Raw genomic sequence first — 8236 nt, 5'->3', positions numbered from 1 at the left:
TCAAATTCCCACTCTGAATTGAACTTTGGCTTAGGGGAAGGCTATATCTGGTTTTATTTATCTAGATCACCAAAATTTTCTTTGTATTAACAGTAAGGCTATTTGATTTCAACATATCTGTTCCCTGAAGAAATGCTTTTTAACTTCCTTCAAGAACTTTTAATCTGCATTTGCAGCTTAGTTAACTGCCACAAGAGGTTAACTTTGTGATGTCTTGGCTATTATCATCCATGCCATTTACTAAGGTTTATCACGTCTATCTTTTGGTTGAAAGCAAAATATAAGTGATTCTTCCTTTTTACAATAATGTAGAAAACATTGTAGCATTATCAATGCTTAGGCAGGGGATGGACTTATAACCTGGAGGGTGCAGATCTGTTTGGATAATAACCTGGAGATGCCGGTCTCATTAAGGGTGTAACTTGGAGACACAGGTCTTGTTGGGGGGTGAGCCTAGAGACTAGAGCTAGGGTTGGGTTTTGTTGTGGGGTAACTTAGAAACTAATGTATGGTACTAGCCTGTTAGTCTAGACCTAACTTAGGTCAGGTTTTCTAAAATGGAGTCTGAGTTTAAAAGATTTGACATCTCACAGTCAATAGCAACTTGTGTACAGAGAATCGCACTAAAATGCATAATTCATCCATTTCTAGCCCTGAGAATTCAGTGACTATGACCAGAGGAGTAACATTGAAAACTGAATCCTGCAAGCTAAAAAGCTATTTCCAAAATTAAATACTAAAATGGCAAGACAGCCATTTTGTGTTAATACAACATTTAGGGGAAGACAAAGACTCAGTACATAGACTTCCTTAGATTTAGATCTTGATAATTTAAAGTTTCGCAGACAAGACTACCTGTCTATATCTAAGATAAAGTGTGTGTTGTTTACTTCTTTTTTGTAGTATTCAGAAAAGGAAAATCATAGTTCTTGTTTATTGATGTTTCATTTTTTCTCAAGGTATCTCTGAAGATTCAGAAATACTCACGTGAAGGGGAAACATTTGGCACAGGAAAGAAAATCAGCTAATCCTATTAGACATAAGTTCCCTTCCTTTGTCCACTGAGGATCCATGATGTTTAGTAATAAAGAAACTGGGCATCCCACCACTACAGAGGTGCCTGGGTTATGTTTAAATGATAGTTTCTGTAGATTGCCCTCCATTACTTGGAAGGTAATTCCATTAGATACTATTTATTAGCCATTGTATGCCATACACTCTGTTCAGAAGCATTGGCACCCAAAGAACAGTGTGTGCAAAATTGTGAGCATATGTACATGTGCATTTATGCATACATGTGTGCATGTAAATAAAGTCAAAATTATCTGTCATAAGTTAAAGAAGAGACACCTCAGTGAAGTGAGGCAAGAAGTCAGCTATAAAACTACAGAACCACCCTACTTCAAAAAAAAAGGTTATTTTGAAGTTTTTTATTTGAGCTCAAATTTATAGAGATAACCAGTAAGTGTTTGAAAGTGATAGGTAACTATTCCTCAACTGACTGGTTGACCTTAGTTATCCAATGTCTTGTAATCTTTCTAAAAAAGATTGACCCTCAAAGCTATTTGATATTTTTTGAGAAATGTCTTATATTCTGGTACCTTAGAATATTTCCATTCTCTTTTTCTCATGTCCACTTCTAAAACACAGACAATGTTTGAAAGCAAGCTATACACTCCTATCTTAAGCTGCCCAGGCTTTTTGGGAGTGAGTTGGCAATAGTTTTCTTTTGCTGATGTATGAAGAGACATGTATGCTACAGATTACACCTTAACTTTCATATTAACTTCCAGTTTCAGTGCTTCTGTAGCTATTTCTTTTTTTAATTGGATATTTTATTTACATTTCAGATGCCATCTCCTTTCCCCACTTCCCCTGTCTAGAAAACCCCCATCCCATGCCCCCTTTTCCTTTTTGCTTTTATACAAATTTTTAAAATGTTAATCAAAGGCTTTATAAGTTTGGTAATGCTCAATCAGAAGTGTAACCCAATACCCAACCTAGATATATCAACTATCTTTGACTGGTGGAGACACATGAACATCTGCCTCCATGCCCCCCTTCTCTCTCTTTCTCTCTCTCATCACCTAGCTTCTCCTCTCCTTCTTCTTCTCCTCTCCTTACTCCATCTCTTCCTCTCAGTACTCCTTCCTCCTTAGCTCCTCCTAAATATCACCCTTCCTGTTAAAATAAAACTTTTCTCTCAAAATACAATTAAAGCATAATTATGCCTATTTGTACCAGTGAGGTACAAGATAGTCCTTATACCCAGTCCATCATTTTGTTGACTAACCAGGACCTCTGTCATCTCTCCTAACTAAAACACTTAGTTTTGAACCTGGCTTTTTTCTTGGCTTTAGAATGAATGTCAGCTGAAAACCATCCACTCAGATCTTTTCTCTCAAAGTAAATAGCAAGGATTGGCTATGAGACTATAGGTCTTCAACCCTGTCAGAAATCCAAAATGGCTGAGTTAACTGAAATTATGGGAAGCACTAATCATAGCTTCTAAAACTTAGCCATTTTATAGAGACCACTGAACACCTGGAAAGCCCTATACTACCAAACGTTGGAGCATCAAATCTTCAGCCTTCTGGCCCAGAATCATCTGACAGACCTTAGTGATGCAGAATTATTAAGGGCTGATTACTCTGTCTAGGCAGATATAATCAGTCGACTATTCTGCAAGTGTGTCCTTTTCTGGACAATAATTTGTCTGTAGATGGAAAGAGGCAATTCTTGCCTAGTGGCTGTCTCCACACAACTGGAGTAACTCCAGGGGTGCTCAATTTCTTCTTAGAATCCAAGACAGGAAGCTGTCAGGAGCAGACAGGTCTCTAATCAAAATGAACATTAAGATAGAAATGTTTGTAACATCAATTCTATGGACTTCTGACGTTTTGAAAACCAACTATCCATGTAAGGTAACCTGGACTGTTGTCTGTTAACTCCTGTCAGCTATTTCTAAATAAAATATAGAAAACACCCTAACAATAAACTCCAAGCCATGAATTTTCTATAGCCCCTTAACTCACAGGCTAACCATCTCAAATCAGTTTAAAAAGTTAAAGAAGGACTGGGTCTAAGCCTTGTATTCCTAAATGTGTTATACAGGCACAATGCCCATGAGAGTATAAATATTCATTTCACTTTTATATCAATAAGAAGCTCGTACCAATGAAAACCTTAAATTTGAAATCAAAGTAAATTTTGTGCCATTTAAGAAATTGGCTTCATCTTGATAATAATTATACAGATTTCTACCAATAGGTTATGGCTATGCAATAAATCCTAGCTAATCCTCCCTGTTCCAACAAAACCACTACTTTTCCCTAGAAAGACAGCCCAATATTAACCCCCTTAGTCCCTAAGCCCAGGGTATAGGGGCACTGACTCTTCTTTAAGTTCTTCAAGCTGATTACAAGCATTGAGATATTAGAAGAGGGGTGGGGGGAAGAGTAAATTGATAAGCCTCTGATGCTGTGTCTTCACTGCATCCAGATGGAATTCCTGGACATCGAAGGTTTGAGCAGGTCTGCTCAATTTCCTTGATGAGTAGATACACCAAGGCTGTGTATTCTGCAATATGCAATTCTCAGAACAAGTTTTAGTATCAAGAAAAAAAATTTTTCCTAGAGGGCTGACATTTTTTTAAAGATGTTGGTTCTAACAACTTTTCTTTTTTTTTTCTTTTTAAAATTGGTTATAATATTTACATTTCAAATTTTATCCCCTTATCCCATTCCCCCACCACCCAGGAACCCCTTATCCCATACCCCCTCCTTGTGCTTCTATGAGGGTGTGATTTTCCAGTTTCTATGATGCTGTTTCCATTAACATAAACTACCTCCTAAATTTCTAAATCCTTCCCTTTGTGTTATTAAATCTCCGATTTTTCTTTTTTTCTTTCTTTTTTCCTTTTTTTCTCTTTTTTCTTTTTTCATCTCCCTTTTTTTAAAAATTGGGTATTATATTTACTGTTCAGATTTTATCCCCTTATCCCACTTCCTCCCACCACCCAGAAACCTCCTATCCCATCCCCACTCCTCATGCTTCTATGAGGCTGTGCCTGCACCTACCACTACCCCCACTACCCCCTCCCCACCTTCATATTCACCCCCCACTCTGTCTTCATATTTTATGGGATCAAGAAACTCCTCTGCCACCTATGCCCGAAAAGGCCATCCTTTCCTACATATACCACTGGAGTCATGGGTCCCTCCCTATGTGCTCCCAGGCTGGTGGTTTAGACCTGGGGGGGAGGAGGGCTCTAGTTGTTAGGTATTGTTGCATTCCTTCTGGGGTCACCAACCCTTTCTGCTTCTTCAGTCTTCTCTCTAAGTTCTCCATTGGGAAACCCTTGATCATATCAGTGGTTAACTGTGAGCATCATCCTCTGAATGTGTTAGTCTTTGGCAGACCTCTAAGGAGACAGCTATATCATGTTCTTGACAGCATGTACTTTTCTGTAGCTATTTCTAACCTCACTTCTCAGTTTTCCTAAAGTGTTTTTTTTTCTGCCTATTTTACAATTGGCAGAAACTTCTAGTCCACTTTACTATTGTCATTAGCTGCTCTTCCTCATGTCACTTTAAAAAAGAAAGGCCTGACCCAGACATTCCTTACCTCAAATGTGCATGTTATCTATCACTCACTCTTCTCTTCTGTGATTCACTATTGCCTCTGCACCCATCTCTTCTTTGCTTTTTTATAAACACAATCTCAAACTTCCAATTCTTGATTGGCTCTCTGTTCAGCCTCTTACTTGATCCCTCTGCTCAAAGCTGACAAAATTGTATCTGTATCTTATGGACAAGGTAGATTATGTATCTGTTAGGTAATTAATTAGTGTAACCCCAAATTGCTTGAAGCAGAGCCAGTGTGGGATTTATGTTGGCAGTTTTTTTTATAACCATGTTTAATATAGGTTGAGTCCTTGATACTAATTCTTGAATCAATGGTATTTATTTAATCATTTCATCTATACTTTTTTCTTTTAAAAGACAAAATCAGTTCTTCAGTGTTTGCAGATTCACAGTTTGCTATTAACCTGAAACCTTCACAATCCTGCATATTATGTTCATATTTTTTTTAAAAAAATCATTTTCAGCTTTTATTGGTTCTTTGTAAATTTCATATCATATAACCCAATGTCATTTATCTCTTTCTTCAATTTTACCTGCCCTCCACCCTTGCAACCTCCCCATTAACAGAGAAAAAACTATCTCATTGTGGAAGCTGTAGTATGACAATGTTCCTCAGTATTCCCTTTTGTCTGTACCTTCTTGCTTGCAAAGACTCATTGCACCAATTCCTTGGAGTGATACGGGGCCTCTCTCTCTGGTAGTCTACCCATCCTGGAACCTTACTTGGATTCCTCTTGGATATCTTATTGCCCTATGTTTTGGAAATCCTGTAGGTTTGGATATGTACAATCAGTCGCTTCATGCAATCCAGCAGTGCATAGATGGGGTAGATATTGGGGTGGGTCCATTCAAAGCCCTGGATCTGGCTGGGCCTGAGTGGTATTTGTGCTGGTCGGCCTCCTAGCTCTCCTACTCTCATGGCCTCATGGCCAGAACACCAGCAATGCCCTACTACCAAGGACAGCTCTATTTTGCTGCCTAGATGAGGTGTAGTGCCTGTTCTCCTGTTGTAGCCAGTGAAGGACTTGGCCAGTTCTTCCATTCTCATGGCATCTGGGCTAGCTCTCCTGCCTGCCATACATGATGAGGGATGAGGAAAGGGAGGAAGGAATCTCTTCCTCATCCACTCCACCACCCAGCAGACAGGAGGCAGGGTTTGCTCTCTCATACCCATGCCCTCAAGATCAGCTCACCTACAACAAGAGCAGCTCTACTGTGTTGCTCAGGTGAGGTACAGTGCCTACTCTCCCACATGCTGCAGCAGGTGAGGGACAGGGCCAGCTCCCCTGCTCTGATGACCTTAAGATCTCCTGTCTGCCATAGGTGGCAAAAGGAAGAGAATGGGATCATGCACCCACCACTGTCATCAGGGTCAGATCTACTGTCCTGCCCAGGTGAGGTTTAGAGCTCATTCTCCTGAGTACTGCAGCTGGTAAAAGGCATGGCTAGCTTTCTTGCTCCCATGATCCCAGGGCCAGATCTCCTTCCCATTGTAGGTGGTGATAGGTTATGGGAGGGTCTCTCTCTCTCTCTCTCTCTCTCTCTCTCTCTCTCTCTCTCCTCTCTCTCTCCCTCTCTCTCTCTCTGTCCATAACACCACACTAATAATGTGTGGTAGGGACAAAGAATCCTATTGTCATATCCTTGGGGACTAACTCACCTGAAACTCCCTCAATGTTCAGGGACTCACAGTTAAACTAAGGGTTAGGTCAGCTCTCCTACTCTCATGACCTCAGGGCCAACTCAACCCCATGCCCAGTGAGGGGTGGGGTCAGTTCTGAACAGTCCTCAGACATCAACATTTTCATGGTCAGCAGCCCAGACCAGGGATGTCCACCTGAAATTTAGTGGTAACAGACCCAGGCTGCCTCAGGGATATGGTGCCAGACATGGTCCCTGGTGCCAGCACAGGCCAGAAACTCATCATGATCCCAGGTGGCATCACCAGTTACTCACCTCAGGCTGTTCCTCACTATTCTCAAGTCTCCAGTTCTGACTCTCTTCATTGTGCCTGTATCTTTCTTTTTGTCTTCATCTTCCATTTCCTACTACTTACTTCCTCCTCTTAGTGGTACCTGGGGTTTCTGAGTGTCTGGGGTTGTCAAAGAGTGGTCTCAGGAGTACTATGCTTTGCTTGTGTGCACTGGACAGGGGTAGTCTTAGACATGGTCTCTGCTCCTCTGTCCTAGGCCTGCACAGTGCTTGAATGGTGGTCATTAGGCTAGCTTCCTGTCCAGGCCGTATGGTGCTTGTCTAGTGGTCCTGCCTGAGTGGCCTTTTGTGAGGGTTGTCTGTCACAGCCTCACTCCTGCTTGGGGGCACTCAGTCCCAGATGGGATTTTTTCTTGTCTCTGGCTTACTTCCTGGTCCTGATTCTGGTCCTGGGAGCCATCAGAGCCTGTACAACACCAGACTAGTGGTTCTCTCAGGCTAACTCCCTATCCAAGTGTCCTGGCATAGTACTGGTAGTCCTCTCAAGCTCACTTTTTTCAGGGAATTTTAGTTTAGTAATCATCCAGATGTTCATAGGTCAGAACACTGAGCATACACACAGCCTTTCTCCTCTCTGCCACCTACTGACACACATGTGACACAGCATTCACACCTGCAACACTTCTTAGGAACAGTTGTTACCAGGTTTTTTATACTTTCATTTAAGTAAATGTTAGAAAGCACTTCTAGGCAGTTTTAGTTTTGTTTTAATATATTTTGTCCAGAATTTCTAGCTGTTAACTTCAGGCAGTTTAATTTCATAAGGTCTATTCAGCTATTTTAAAAGCTGAAATCAGTAGTGTTTTTAAAAATTGGTTTTTACTTTTTATTTTTATTTTCATGGTGCTCTTGAATTCGTATCAATTCTCCTGCCTCAGCCCCCAAGTGTTAAGATTACAGGTGTGAGCTACCACATCTAGTCTTGTATGTAAGGCAAGCACATCTTATTTCTCTTCCTATTTGTTGTAATCATTAGAGGTGGCATTATATAAACAATTCTGATTGGTTTAAATAAGTGAGTCATGATACTTAAAATAACAATCTGGTCTTCTGGGTCCCCAGCAAGCCCAGCGGCTGAAAGGTCTGCCCCATCCTTTCTGTCCTCCATGTTCAGGTCCACACCTCTACATGAAATCCCAGATCTACAATGTACTCCCTGGGCCACAGTTCTGCCTGCCTCCTAGGAAGTCTGCCACTACCCTGGACAACAAGGGGTGACCAGCTCTACTTACAGTCCCAGAAACCTGCTACTACCAGGGAATACCAGGCCAGCCAAAACCAGAGACAACCAGATGGCTGACACTAAGCAGAAGAATACAATCACCAAAAGTCAATGCAAGATAAACAAACTTGAAAGAAAAAAAGTATGATCATCTCATTAGATGCTGAAAAATCTTTTGACAACATCCAACACCTTCATGTTTAAAGCAATAATTTTTATGTCACAAGTTAGTATGGTTTTGTCAAGAGACAATCATTTGCCTTGTGTCTTATTAGTATTGGAGTTTTATATAGATAAACTACTCTACATACATATTTATTATTTATTTATTTATTTATATTATTTAATCTTTTTTAGAGTCCAGATATTATGCCCC

The 8236-nt window shown here is 40.5% G+C and overlaps 1 non-coding gene across 1 annotated transcript; it reads right to left on the bottom strand.

Moving 5' to 3' along the window:
- Nucleotides 1–7141: 7141 nt before the first annotated feature.
- On the bottom strand, nt 7142–7274 carry LOC117708009 (small nucleolar RNA SNORA17). Its single transcript, XR_004606745.1, has one exon. It is a non-coding gene; the product is annotated as a small nucleolar RNA SNORA17 (small nucleolar RNA).
- Between the last annotated feature and the right edge of the window lie 962 nt (nt 7275–8236).

Source organism: Arvicanthis niloticus, chromosome 4, assembly GCF_011762505.2.
Source record: "Arvicanthis niloticus isolate mArvNil1 chromosome 4, mArvNil1.pat.X, whole genome shotgun sequence".
Lineage (NCBI taxonomy): Eukaryota > Metazoa > Chordata > Mammalia > Rodentia > Muridae > Arvicanthis > Arvicanthis niloticus.
The sequence above is the reverse complement of the archived record's forward strand: the minus strand, read 5'-3'. Positions and strand labels throughout refer to the sequence as shown.